Source organism: Nuphar pumila, chromosome 8 (assembly GCF_984573655.1).
Source record: "Nuphar pumila chromosome 8, dmNupPumi1.hap1.1, whole genome shotgun sequence".
NCBI lineage: Eukaryota > Viridiplantae > Streptophyta > Magnoliopsida > Nymphaeales > Nymphaeaceae > Nuphar > Nuphar pumila.
Window position 1 is genome coordinate 18700806 of NC_143256.1, and position 14298 is coordinate 18715103.

The 14298-nt window shown below is 37.6% G+C and overlaps 1 pseudogene across 1 annotated transcript in view; it reads left to right on the forward strand.

Annotated features, from left to right (window-relative positions):
- LOC149829711 (actin-interacting protein 1-2-like) overlaps positions 1-14298 on the forward strand; it is a 50927-nt pseudogene that overhangs the window by 22993 nt on the left and 13636 nt on the right. Inside the window, exon 4 of the transcript XR_016433533.1 lies at positions 6822-7240. The product of XR_016433533.1 is annotated as an actin-interacting protein 1-2-like (transcript). The remainder of the gene's footprint in view (positions 1-6821; positions 7241-14298) is intronic.

Genomic DNA, 14298 nt, shown 5'->3' on the forward strand with positions numbered 1-14298 from the left:
AATCATACAAGAGTCTTTTAAAAAATATAAGTTTTATTCATAAAATGCTCAAGAAGCATACACAAGAACCCACTAAAAAATATAATGCATAATAGAGAAATTAAAATATGCATTCGAGTTCATGATGACAAATCATGCTTATGCCATCCAATAATAATCACAAAGGCTACATAATTAAAATCATGCATGGTCACATAGTTAGAATCACCAAAGAAACATCACTATATATTAAAAATCCCAAAGATAATCTATGTAAATACATACATTAAGAGACACAAAAAAAAAATGTAAAAAATTAATATTTTGCAAAACATGAAACACATAAGATTTTAAGAAACCACATATTTTTGCAAAATATAATTTTTTCAATATACATATCCATAATCTAAAAAATATATTAAAAGACAATAATTTCTATTGAGAATGTAGGGTACGGGTCTGGTTCTAGACCCAAAATGATTCTTTTGTATTGTATTTACATGGTTGGTGTTATCGGGTCTGGGTTGACAGACCCGATCCAACTTGTATCATATATATTACATTGAATATAGGGCACAACCTCTTATTGAGAATCGTGCCAGTCATTGCTGCCTCTCCTTCTTGCAAATCCCTTTCTCTTCTGCTGTGGATGAAGATCTGGTCGAAGGTGCGTGACTTCTAACATGGTATCAGAGCAGGCTGAGAAGTAAATACTAGGTCGAGTTCTCTTCTTCCTTTCTTTGATCCAAGATCTGATCTTATCAGATCAGATTCTATTCTCCTTCTGTCCTGAAAATTGATCTTATCATATTGGGTTAAAAATCTCTTTCTTAAAATTTTTAAACATCTTTCTTCCTCTCTAAGTTTTCGATCTCTTAAAACTGAATCTGTTCACGTCAAACAGTCTGGTCACGTCAAACCAGATCTGTTTTCTTAAATCTTGATTATTTTTTTTCCTCTTTGATGCTGGATCGGATCGTTCCAGATCTAGTGTTTTCGTTCCAAGCCAGACTAAATTAGATCTGGCCATGGCATATTGATTCTTCCCTTCAGCAGCGTTAAATCAAATCTGATCGTATCAGATCAGATTTGTGTTTTCATTTAAACTTAGATCTCTCTTTTGTCTTTCAAGTCAAATCTTATTCTCCAAAACCAAATCAAAGTTTCGGTCCATACAAAAAAAAAATTCAGATCATTAATTTGTCGTGTTCTACTGATTATTTGTTTCCCTGCAATATTATTTTCGTAGCAAAAAGAAAAAAAAAACAGATTTACATTGCTGGTAAATCAAACTGCTGGTCAGAGTGTTCTTTTGTTGTCCTTTCACATGGATTCTCCCTTCCAGTTTCCTTGGACAACTCATATAACTACTTGACCTGGAAGCGACAAAGTTTTCCTTTTATAAAGAGTCTGGATCTCTCTGGATATCTTGATGGAACGATCCATGCACCACTAGAATTCGTCCTGCAAGAAGAGCGAGATGATAAAGGGGAGGTTTCCAACAAATTGATTCATAATTCAAAATTTGTAACATGAAGAAGAAAAGATCAGGCAGTTGTGGCTTACATTACCTCTATGCTTTCCCATGAGATATTAGTGGCCATCCTAGATGAATGTTTAGCCAGAGAGTTGTGGCAAATATTGGCGCAGACTTATTCACAGATTTCATAAGCTAGGATTTTGCATTTAAAGAGAGAATTTCAGCTTTTGAAGAAATAGAGTTTATCAGTGACATAATACATGAACAAAATCAAGAGTATTACATATCAACTAGCCATGGTGGGTTGCGTAATTCTTAACAAAGAAAAGGTTCAACAGGCACTGAATGGTCTGGGTTCTGACTACCACATGTTAGTCACCTCTCTTCTATGCCTCCCTTCATTGTCCAGTTTTGAAGATCTACGGACTAAGCTACTACAATATGAAGTTACCATTAGGGGCGAGAAGATGACCCTGAATTCCAACAACCATGAGGTACTTGTCACATGAGTAGTATTAGGGCGAGGACGTGGGGGCTTTTGAGGCGGGCGTGGACATAGAAGAGGTAATCAAGGAGGCCGTGGGCTTTTTCCCATACCCTACATGTCACCTAACTTGTATCCAGGGAACCCTATAAACATCCCGACATGTTTTCAGTGTAATCAAATGGAGCACATTAAAGCAAATTGCTGGCATAATCCGCAAAACAAAGGCAAGTTTAATGGTGCTGGGCCTTCTACTAGGGGACAAGCAGGAGACGACCGTAAAGGAGATGAAAAGAAAAATGTGAAGAATCTTTTGATTTTCGCTCTTTCAGAATTGAGCTTCAAGCAAACTGAGTAGGAGACTTGGTACATTAACTCCGGGCTGCTGCACATGTGACATGTGATATTGGTAAGATTTATTAAAACCGGAGATGGTGTTCTTCATCCTATCTCTCATGTTGGAAATATTTTCCTTCTACTCTCCAATTCCTCATTACCTTTATCTGATGTTTACCATTCTCCTAGTATTGTTAAAAACATTGTTTCTGTTTCTAAACTTGTCGATGATACTAATTCTTTTGTCGAATTTACTCTTTCTGTATGTGTCAAGGATCTTCTCACGAAGAAGACACTCGTTGAAGGAGAACGACAGGGAAACATGTATGTCTTCAAGGAGTCTCTTCTAGTTCATGATGCATCAATAAATTCACAACCAGTTCGTCCAGTGTCATTCAAAGTTTGTTTTAGTCTATCTCAATGTAATAAGCCAGAGATTTGGCATCGTCGTCTTAGTCATTGTCATCATTCATTTATTGAGAAGCTTGTGTCTAGTGGACTTGTTCCGCAGTCTAGTTTGAATGTCGAGGCTGATTTTCTTCTTTGTTTCCGTTGTCAATTATGTAAAAGTCATGTTCTTCCATTTCATTCAATAAATCAAAGAGATTTTGTGCTTTTTGAAATTGTCTATTCTGATGTCTGGAGACATGCCCCGCAGTCTTCTTTATTGGGCAATCATTATTACATTACTTTCATTGATAGTTACTCTAGATACACCTGTATTTATTTTATCAAATATAAATCTGAAGTTTTCAAGCTTTTTTGCTCATTCTGTGCTTTAGTTTGTAATCAATTTTCAACTAAAATTCAATATTTTCATTGTGACGGTGGATGAGAGTACTTATCAAAGAAATTTACTGAATTTCTCTAAAATAATGGAATAGGTCGTCGAATATCTTGTCCACACACACCACAACAAAATGGTGCGGCTGAAAGAAAATACTGGCACATTGTAGAGAGTGCGCTGAGTATGTTGCATAACACTCACATTCCTTTAAACTTGTGGATGAAAGTTTTTCATTCAGCTGTCTATGTCATAAATCGACTGCCAATGAAATTGTTAGCAGATCAATCCCCTTATTTTACGCTATTTACACTATTTGGGGTTCATCCTGACTATAATGAGTTGCGAGTGTTTGGCTGCATATGCTATGTTCATATTGACAGTTCTTAACGTGATAAGTTTCAGAAAAAGGCATGCAGGTGTAGGTTTGTTGGATATGTTGATCAATATAGAGGATATCACTGCTATGACTCCACTACCAGTCGCATCAGAGTTTCATGGAATGTCGTGTTTGACGAGACTCATACTGATGATTCAGGAAGTACAGAGGGACACTGTAAGGATGCTAAAAGTTATCAGCCATGGCTTGTTGCTGAGGTGCTTGATCAAATGGTGATGCATGACGTACCCTCATGTCATACACTATCTGCAGAACAAAATAGTACAGTTGTACACCCAGAAAAGGAAATGTCGACAAACACACAAGATATTACTATGCCTGTCATTTCAGATGTTACAAAGTTTTAAGGGATTACCTATGTGCAGTGAAACAAAGACAAAGTTCAACGACCTATTGTGCAACCCAGGAGGCTTGAGACGATTCACCATCCTATTGAAAGATGGGTAAGTTATGACAACTTCTCTACAGACTTACAACTGTTCATCTCCCAGATTGAAAAGCATGATGAACCTATCAGTTTCTCACAAGCATCTATGTCAATCAAATGGGTTGAGGTCATGAATGAGGAAATGAAAGCTTTACATGAGTGTGGGACTTGGGAGATTGTTCCTAGACCATCGAACAAGAATGTTGTAGGATCTAAATAGGTCTATAAAATCAAGTATAAACTCGATGAATCCATTGAACGCTATAAGGTGAGGCTAGTAGCGAAAGGGTTCACTCAAGAATACGGGCAAGATTATGCCGAAACATTTAGTTCTGTGATCAAGATGGAAACTATTCGATTAGTTCTGTCCTTGTCAGTTCAGTATGGATGGACTCTAAGTCAACTTGATGTCAAAAATGTATTTTTTGCTTGGCACTCTCAAGGAAGAGGTGTATATGGAGCAACCCTCTAGTTATACCAAACATAGCCCCAACACGCATGTTTGCAAGCTACGAAGAGCCATCTATGGGCTAAAGCAGGCCTCCCGCTCATGGTTTGATAGTTTCTCTATTGAAGTTCAGAGACATGGGTTCGATCTCATCTTGATCATTCGCTTTTTATTTTTCGAGATTGTTAGGTACGCACCTTAATTCTTATATATGTGGATGATATTATTATTACTGGGAACTCCGATGAACACATAGAAGCTACCAAGATCTTATTGAGTCGACAGTTTAAGATGAAAGATTTGGGGGTTTTGCGTTATTTCTTAGGGGTTGAGGTGGATCGACAGGATGAAACACTTCACTAACCCAACACAAATATACTTTGGATTTGTTGGATAAGGCAGCATGAAGGATTATAAACCTCTATCCACCCCTAGTGTCCTTAATCATAAACTCGGATCCCGGGATGGGGAAGCATATGAAGATTGCAAGAAATATCGGAGTCTTGTGGGTATGTTCCAATATCTCACCTTCACTAGACCAGACATTGTGTATGCAGTGAATCAAGTTTCACAATTCATGCATGACCCACGAACAAAGCATATGAATGTTGTCAAGAGAATCCTTTGATATTTAAAAGGAACTCTTGGAGATGGTCTAGTTTATCATCAATCCAAGACTAAAGGGGAGCAACATCGACTGGATGTATACACAAATGCAGATTGGGCTGGAGTTCCAGATGACAGGCAGTCGATTTCTGGATATTGTGCTTTTCTTGATGGGAACTTGATGGCGTAGAGTAACAAGAAACAACGTGCATTTGCACGATCTAGTATTGAAGCTGAGTATCGATCTATGGTGGCTGCTACAATAAAGGCCACATGGCTGAGACATCTTTTGACTGAAGTTGGAGAATCTATGCTACCCACCACTCTCTTGCGCGATAATCAAGGTGTCATACAAATTGCTTTTAATCCTATTCACCATAGTCGCACAAAGCATATAGAGATTGATCAATACTTCATTCGGCAAAAGATTGAAGATAGAGAAGTTGCACCTACTTATGTTCCTACGGCTGACCAAGTGGCAGATTTGTTCACTAAGGGCCGTACCAATATGCGTTTTTGGTTCTTGAAGAACAAGTTGTCCATGTTGCAAAACCATGCACAACTTGAAGGAGGGTATTGAGAATGTAGTGTACAGGTCTAGTTCTAGACCCAAAATGATTCTTTTGTATTGTATTTACATGGTTGGTATTATCGGGTCTGGGTTGACAGACCCAATCCAACTTGTATCATATATATAACATTGAATATAGGGCACAACCTCTCATTGAGAATCGTGTCAGTCATTGCCGCCTCTCCTTCTTGCAAATCCCTTTCTCTTCTGTTGTGGATGAAGATCTGGTCGAAGGTGCTTGACTTCTAACAATTTCTACATATTCTAATTTCAAAAGAAGACATTCATTTTTAATATAACCCTTTCAAAACACCTACCATACATATGAAGATAGAAAAGCTAAAGATACATACCGGAATGCAAAATCCTTGAATCCATGCTATTCATTAATACGAATCTTTTTCAAGACCACGATGCCTTGCTCTGATACCATGTCACAAAATGGCATGGACCTCAATGCACTCTATAATGAACTCCAAGAATAAAAACACAATGCATTTGGATAAAAACATAATAACTAAAATAAAACACAATAGAATGTGAATGAATAACTTCATTAATAAAGAACATTAAAAATACAAAGAAAAATACATTTTAATCATCATTACAATACACTAAAAAACACACAAGAAGCTTAAAACTACCCATCACTCTCTTACCTTACAAAGGCATTCATATTTATAGAGAAACGGAGGAAGAAAAGAGATTAAAGGAGAGAAAAAGGGAGTCCACATTAGTTTGACTAGCTGTTGGACCTAGTCCAATGGCTAGATTTCTAGCCGTTGGACCAGCAGTCCAACAACTAGTCTAAGTCAACCACAGTTGACTTAACTTTAAAGTATATAATATATATATAAATATATGTATATATATCTTAACAATATTTGGGTTATATCATTTGAACATCTAAGACAAGTAGTTTGCATTGTATGCTGTATCTTAATAGCCTTTAGTTTGCAAACTTAATCTGTTGAAGTGATTATGTCACTATGAGAAATAGAGATGGTGAAAAGCCCTTCATTTTCCTTGTTAGCTTCGAATCACATCGGCTACTGCTGGATTTCTGGTTTTGACTGAATTGCCTGTTGCAATTTTACAGGTGGATTAAAGGAAAGTGTTAATGCAATATTTGATACATTGTTTTTTCTTATTTTTAGGTCTTCAAAGAGAATGCACTTGCTGATTATGATTTTTTCTTTTGGTGTGACTCAACAGAAAGATACCTATTCATTCTTTGTTTTATATATTTATTTCTCTAGTAGCCAACTCTCATATCTTACTGCGAAAGCTTATCTTGCTGTTTCAGGTGCTAACAGTGTCTGCAGATAAAACTGCAAAAGTGTGGGAGATTGATGAAAATGGAAACGGTAAGGTGAAGAAGACACTTCATCTGATTCTGGACTGGATGGAATGCTAGTTGGTTGCCTGTGGCAGAATAATCATCTTGTCACTGTTTCCCTTGGTGGCACTATTAGTATATATTCAGCCAATGACCTAGAAAAGATGCCAGTATCATTTTCTGGGCACATGAAGAGCGTCACTGGTTTGGCAGTCACCTCTGAAGGCAGCCAGAATATTATTCTATCTAGCAGTTATGATGGGGTGATTGTCCGATGGATGCAAGGAGTTGGATGTGCAGGAAGGTTACAGAGAAGGGAGAACTCTCAAATTAAATGTTTTGCAGTGGTGGAAGGAGAGCTCACCACATTTGCCTTTGATAACAAGGTAGCACCATTTCTTCATGTACATGTAGTAGTTGCCTTTATTTTTATATCTTGTGGTTTGTGTGCTTGCACCATCTTTTTGAAGCTGATTTTCTTGATGACTTATGATTGCAACTAGGCTGGAGAACATGATGATGTGTCTTTCTATTATCCAATATGATCACTGAAATGAATATATTTCAATTCAATCTTGCACCTTGATCGGGTAGGCAATTTACACACTAGCTAAAATTACTACTCAATGTTGAGTCAGGCATAGTAAGCCAACAAGATCTTGTGTTCTAAATAAAACATGTCTTGAGGGAAAAGACTGACTAGATGTTCATTGCCATTGAATAACAAGAAAATGAAATCTTGCGTTGATGGAGAAATGTTAGATCCCTCAATATAGAAATGGTACAAGAATGTGCTTCACAAAATGCCCTTATGTGATATTACAGAAGTAATTTTGGCATTTTAGAGAACAATGGAGTGAAAAATATAAAATATATAAAGAATATGAAAAGTGAAGTTATTGATGACTAGTATAGTTTTGTGAACTCCATGTATAGTGAACTGTGATAGTGTTAATAATTTTCTCCGGTGGTAAAGGAGCTTGATTGTAAATTATATTTTTATCAATAAAAAATGTCACTGCCTTTAAAAGTAGAACTACAAACTGCAAAGATTTTGTCATAAAATATGACAAATATTGAGATTAGGGGTGGCAAAACCTGACACGACCTCCCAACCCGACCCGCCAACCCGCCTTTTAGGCGGGTTTAGGTTGGGCTTAAACTAACCCGTTTAATAAACGGGTCGACCCGCCTTGATAGAAATCATGGGTTCCTTTCTTCATCTACAAGCAACAACACAACATGGGGAGAGAGAACGTGGCTGCAGCAAAAATCCCTAATCAGGGTATTCATTTTTGCTTCTCTGATTAAATACACACAAATACAATAGCTAGGGTATGCCCATTACATGTTATGATAAAATTACAGCATGCCATTAATGAAACATTAATGAGCATGTGTTTAAAATGAAAGGAATTGGGTCTGGATTCTGAGTTCCAGACCTTATACTAAATGACAGTATCTTTTCACCCCCCCTCCAGTTGTACATGGTTTTGGACCATGAACATCCAAAATCTGTCCTTGATAAGTCCTTTTGTAAACAAGTCAACAACTTGATCAGCAGTCCGCACGTATTCTGGTTCAATTTCCTTCTCTTCAACCTTTTGTCTTACAAAATGTTGATCAATTTCAATATGTTTGGCACGACTGTGGTAGATAGGATTGAATGACATGTTGATAGCACTTTGATTGTCACACAAGAGAATACTTTTAGAAATCGATTCTCTTTTGTCAACAGGTGTCTGATCCATGTTACTTCGGCTGTAGTAGCTGACATTGATCTATATTCATCTTCTGTGCTCGACCTGGCTATGGCTTTTTGTTTTCTACTGCTCCAGGAGACAAGATTTAGCCCAATGAAAACGCAGTATCCTGAGACAGACCTACGTTCATCTGGATCTCCTGCCCAATCTACATCTGTGTAAGTAAGGAGTTCATGCATGTGATGACCAGGCATACTCTTTCTGTACAGAAGACCATCTCCAATAGTACCCTTCAAATATCGAAGAATGCGTTTAACGGTTTTCATATGCCCAATATGTGGTTCATGCATGAACTGAGATACCTGATTGACAGAATAGACAATGTCAGGCCGAGTGAAGGTAAGATATTGAAGCATTCCTACTATCCTGCGATATCCTGTAGGATCCTCGTACAAATCTCCATCTTAGCAACTGAGTTTCTGATGAAGTACATTGGGTGTGCTGAGGGGCTTACAATCTGTCATACCTGCCTTGCTAAGAACATCAATGGTATACTTATGCTGAGTAAGCGTCATGCCTTAAGGAGTCCTGTCAACTTCTACTCCAAGAAAGTATCGCAGTTTACCAAGATCCTTCATCTTGAATTTATGATTCAAAAGTTCTTTAACCTGTTCAATATGTTCATTAGAGTTACCTGTAATGATAATGTCATCAACATATATCAATAACAGGGTAATTATATATTTGCATTTAAATATGAAAAGAGAATGGTCAAGAAGAGACCGACTAAACCCATATTTTTCTACTTCAAGAGCGAAACTGTCAAACCAAGATCGAGATGCCTGCTTTAGACCATATATAGCTATCTTTAACCTGCACACGTATTCTTTAGAGTTCCCTTTTGCATACCCAGTGGGCTGCTCCATGTATACTTCTTCCTTCGGAGTTCCATGTAGAAACGCATTCTTCACATCCAATTGGTTGAGAGTCCACTGGTGCTCAACAGCCAATGATACTATGATGCGGATAGTTCCCATTTTCACAACTAGAATAAAGGTCTCATCATAGTCTTGTCCTTGCTCCTGTGTGAATCCTTTGGCAACCAGCCTTGCCTTATATCGCTCGATAGCACCATCTAGCTTATACTTTATCTTATAGACCCATTTTGACCCAACCACATTCCGATTATGTGGTCTGGGAACAATATCCCAAGTGCCAGACTCATGAAGAGCCGCCATTTTGTTGTTCATAGCTTCAATTCATCTCTTAGAATTTATTGCTTGATAAAATGTTGTCGGTTGATCTTCCTTGCCCAAAGAGGTTAAGAAAAGTTGAAAATCCATCGTGAAGTTCTCATAACTGACCCACCTATCAATAGGATGCCGAGGTCGGGTAGACCTTCTGTGAGCAAGTGATTGAGTGGAAACATAAGGAGAATTATGCTCCTGATTAAAGCTGGGAGGTATCTCCTTCTCACGTCGAGAGTAACCAATGCCTTTATACCTTTCGGGGGCCAATAGTGATTCAGACGTTACACTTTCTTGAGTTCTTTGCGCAACAGTAGATACGTTTCCCTAGTCTCTTTGATTACATTAAGAAGAACATACATTATCAATACTAGAAAAGAGATCTGAGTTCAACCAAGGGTGATAAACTTCAATTTCAGGAGGAGTGCTAGCATTATGACCAAAATTTGATTCGTCAAACACAACATTTCTGGATATTTTTATGCGCTTGCTCACGGGATCATAGCATTTGTAGCCTTTGTAATCATCAGCATACCCCACAAATCTGCACTTTAAGGCCTTATCCTGAAACTTGTGCCGCATTGAACTGTCAACATGAACATAACATACACCCGAATACACGCAAATCGTGATAATTTGGATGCACACCATGCAAAGAGAAATAGGGTGATTTGTTCTCTAAGATGTTCATAGGCAATCAATTTATGACATAGACAGTTGTGTGAAAAGCCTCTGCCCAGAAGGTAACTGGAAGGTTACTATCATGCATCATGCTCATTGCACTCTTGACAATATGACAATGCTTCCGTTGACTAATCCCATTCTGTTGAGGTGTGTGAGGGCAAGACACATATCTACTTATTCCATTTGTTTGGAGGAAATTTATGAAGTCATTTGAAGAGAATTCACCCCCTCCATCACATTGGAAACAAATAATATTCTGAGAGAATTGGTTTTGAACAAAAGAATGAAAATTCTGAAATAACTTGAAGGTTTTAGATTTACTTTTCATAAAGAAGATCCATGTATATCGAGAATAACTGTCAACAAATATGAGATAATATCTAGTGCCATACATGGAAGGAACTGGAGCCGGGCCCCAAACATCAGAACATATAATTTCAAATGGTCTTGAAGCTCTTTTATTAATGGAATGAAAAGGAAGAACATGACTCTTACACTGAAGACAACTAGAACACTTTTTATTATCGACACTTAAGTCTAGACTTGACTTGGGAATAAGACTACTTGAAACAAGCTTATCAATAAAGCGACTACTACAATGACCCAGACGACCATGCCAAAGATTCGACTCAATACATTCAGAAAGATTAAAAACACTCTCAGTAGAAACTGAAGATGATGATGTGAGCTTCAAGATGGAATCAACAGGTTGAACACGAGAGGAAGGATTCTCTTGGAACACGTACATATTTCCTTGACGTTTTCCTTCAGTGAATGTTTCTCTCGTTTGAAGGTCCTTAACACAAACAGAAAAAGGAGTAAACTCAACTAAAGCATTAATGCCATCTACAAGTTTAGAGACAGAAACAATATTTTTCTTGATATTAGGAGCATGAATGACATTTGAAAGTGCAAGAGAATAGTTGGACATGGGGATTACAAAATTTTCAATGTGCGAAATATGGTGGTGAGACCCATCTCCAGTGACTATACTATTTCTACCAACATAAGAAACAAGATTTAGGAGCTTACCAGCATCACCAGTGACATGAGTGGCTGCACCCGAATCAACATACCAAGTACCTTGATTATTCTGTTTGATATTCAATTCAGCCAAGGCAAATAATAGTAACTCTTTGACTTCTCCACTATTTTTCAATGTATCTGTTCCCTTTCTTGTCTCCAATTGCTTTCCTCTATTTTGCGGGTTAAACCAGCAATTTGCCTTTATGTGTCCCTTTTTGTTCCAGAGAAAGCAGGTAGGTATTGTCTTTTGCCTTTGCCCATTGGGAGGAACATTGGGTGTAGGTAGTATTCCACGACTTCCTTGTCCATTCCTTTCTTGACCCCATTTGTCTCGAAAATCATACCTACCACGTCCTCGCTCATAGGCAACTCCTGTGGCAAGAACATTGTGTGCTCCAACGTGAGCATGAGTATCTTCAGAAAATCCTTTCAACGTCATCTCATACTGTAAAAGCTTGACACGAAGATCTTCAAATGTAGGTAAATCTGGCAAACACAATAAGGAAGTAACCATCATATGATAGTCCGACCCCAGCCTACTCAAAGTTTGTCGCATCATATCTTTGTCACTAACAGGGCATCCCACAATGGCCAATTGATCTGTAATAGTCTTCATTTTGTTCAAATACTCCATAATAGTCATGGAGTCCTTTCTTAGCATTTGAAACTCTTTCTTTAAAAATAATACTCTGGCTTGAGAAACTTGAGAATATGTCTGAACCAGTCGATGCCATAATTGTATTGTTGAGCATGAAATGAAATGGGGATCTTCGAAACACGAGCTTAGATTAACAAGGGCAAGTGTCAAGAATGACACTAAAGCATAACCCTTAAAAAGGGTATAACCGGAAACAAAATAAAAACAAAAATGTATTATTTATTGATATGAAAAACCAATTGCTTAAGAAGCATTTGAATGAAATACAAGAGGGGCTGCACCCCTTTATATACACAGCTGAAAGAGGACTCAATAGAGCTGTTGGACACAGTCCAACAGCTCTATTTAGAGTTGTTGGAATGTGTCAGTCCAACAGCTCTATTAAGAGCTGTTGGAATGTGTCAGTCCAACAGCTCTATTGCTAGTCAAGTCTGGACAGGACTTGACTAGCAACAGTCATTCTAGTTCAAACTGAACTAGATGACATAAAGACAAAAAATAAAAATAAAGGAAAAAAAATACAGAAAAGAAAGAAATGAAAAATGTATTTATATATATATAATAATAATATAATATTATTATATATACATATGTGTACAGTTTTACATTTTAACATTCCCCCTCAAACTTACGGTACAATGAGCGAAAGTTTGTCTAAGAGAAAGTGAAATCGGGGAGTTGCGAGAGGCTTTGTAAAGAAGTCTGCTAACTGATATTCTGAAGTGACATATGGCAGATCAATTATCCCGTGTAGATATTCCTCTCTGACGTAGTGACAATCCATTTCGATGTGTTTGGTGCGTTCGTGGAATATTCTGTTACTGGCAATGTAGATCGCACTTTTGTTGTCACAACACATTTGTGAAGCCTTTGTTGCTTCAACTCCCATGTCAGCAAGCAGTCGTCGGAGCCAAACTACTTCCATGGTCGTGGTTGCCATGGCTCTGTATTCAGCTTCGGTGGATGAGAGAAATACCTTCTGCTGCTTTTTACACCTCCACGAGATCAATGATTCCCCTAAAAAGACACAAAAGCCAGTGGTTGAGTGTCTGTTATTGGGATCACCTCCCCAATCAGCATCAGTATATGCAATTAAATCAAGAGAAGAGGAGGAAGATAAGAAAAGTCCTTGTGAAAGAGAGGACTTGATGTATATGATAATACGCATGACTGCTCCCATATGAACAGAAGTAGGAGCATGTTGAAATTGACTTGCTGTATGAACAACATGTGCTATATCTGGTCTGGTAATGGATAGATAGGAAAGTGCCCCGACAAGCTGTCTATAAGGAGTAGGGTCTGCAAGAAGTTCTCCATCATCAATCTTCATTTTAACATTAACAACTTCTGGAGTGTCAACTTTCTTATCAGCAGTAGTACCAGACCTGAAAACAATATCAAGAGCAAATTTAGTCTGAGATAATAAATATCCTCTAGGAGAATAAGCAACTTCAATGCCTAAAAAGTATCTCAACAAGCCCAAATCAGTCATTTCAAAATGAGATTTAAGAAGTGTTTTGATTGTTTCAACTCCCTGTTTATCGCTTCCGGTGATGATCATATCATCCACATAGAGAAGAAGCACAATGATCCCTGCATCAGAATTCTTAATAAACAAAGCAGTGTCAGTTAAACAGAATTGAAAACCAATATCAATCATAACACGACTAAACCTATCATACCAAGCTTTTGGTGCTTGTTTAAGTCCGTAAAGAGTTTTTTCTAAGCGAAGGACTTTACCCTTAGGAATACTTAGACCAGGAGGGGGTTCCATGTATACTTCTTCAACTAGCTTTCCATTTAAAAAAACATTTTTGACATCCATTTGAAAAATAAACCATTTTTTGATAGAAGCTAAGGCAATTAAGGTTCGGACAGTAGTCATACGAGCCATCGGAGCAAAGGTTTCTTCATAATCAATCCCATATTCTTGGGCATAACCTTTGGCTACTAAACGGGCTTTATATCTTTCAAGAGTACCATCACTCTTGGTTTTAATTTTATAAACCCATCGACATCCTATAGTTTTCTTCCCTGAAGGAAGATCTTGAATATTCCATGTAGAAGCCTTTTCAAGTGCATCTAATTCAGCTTTCATGGCTTCTATCCATTTGATATCATTTTTT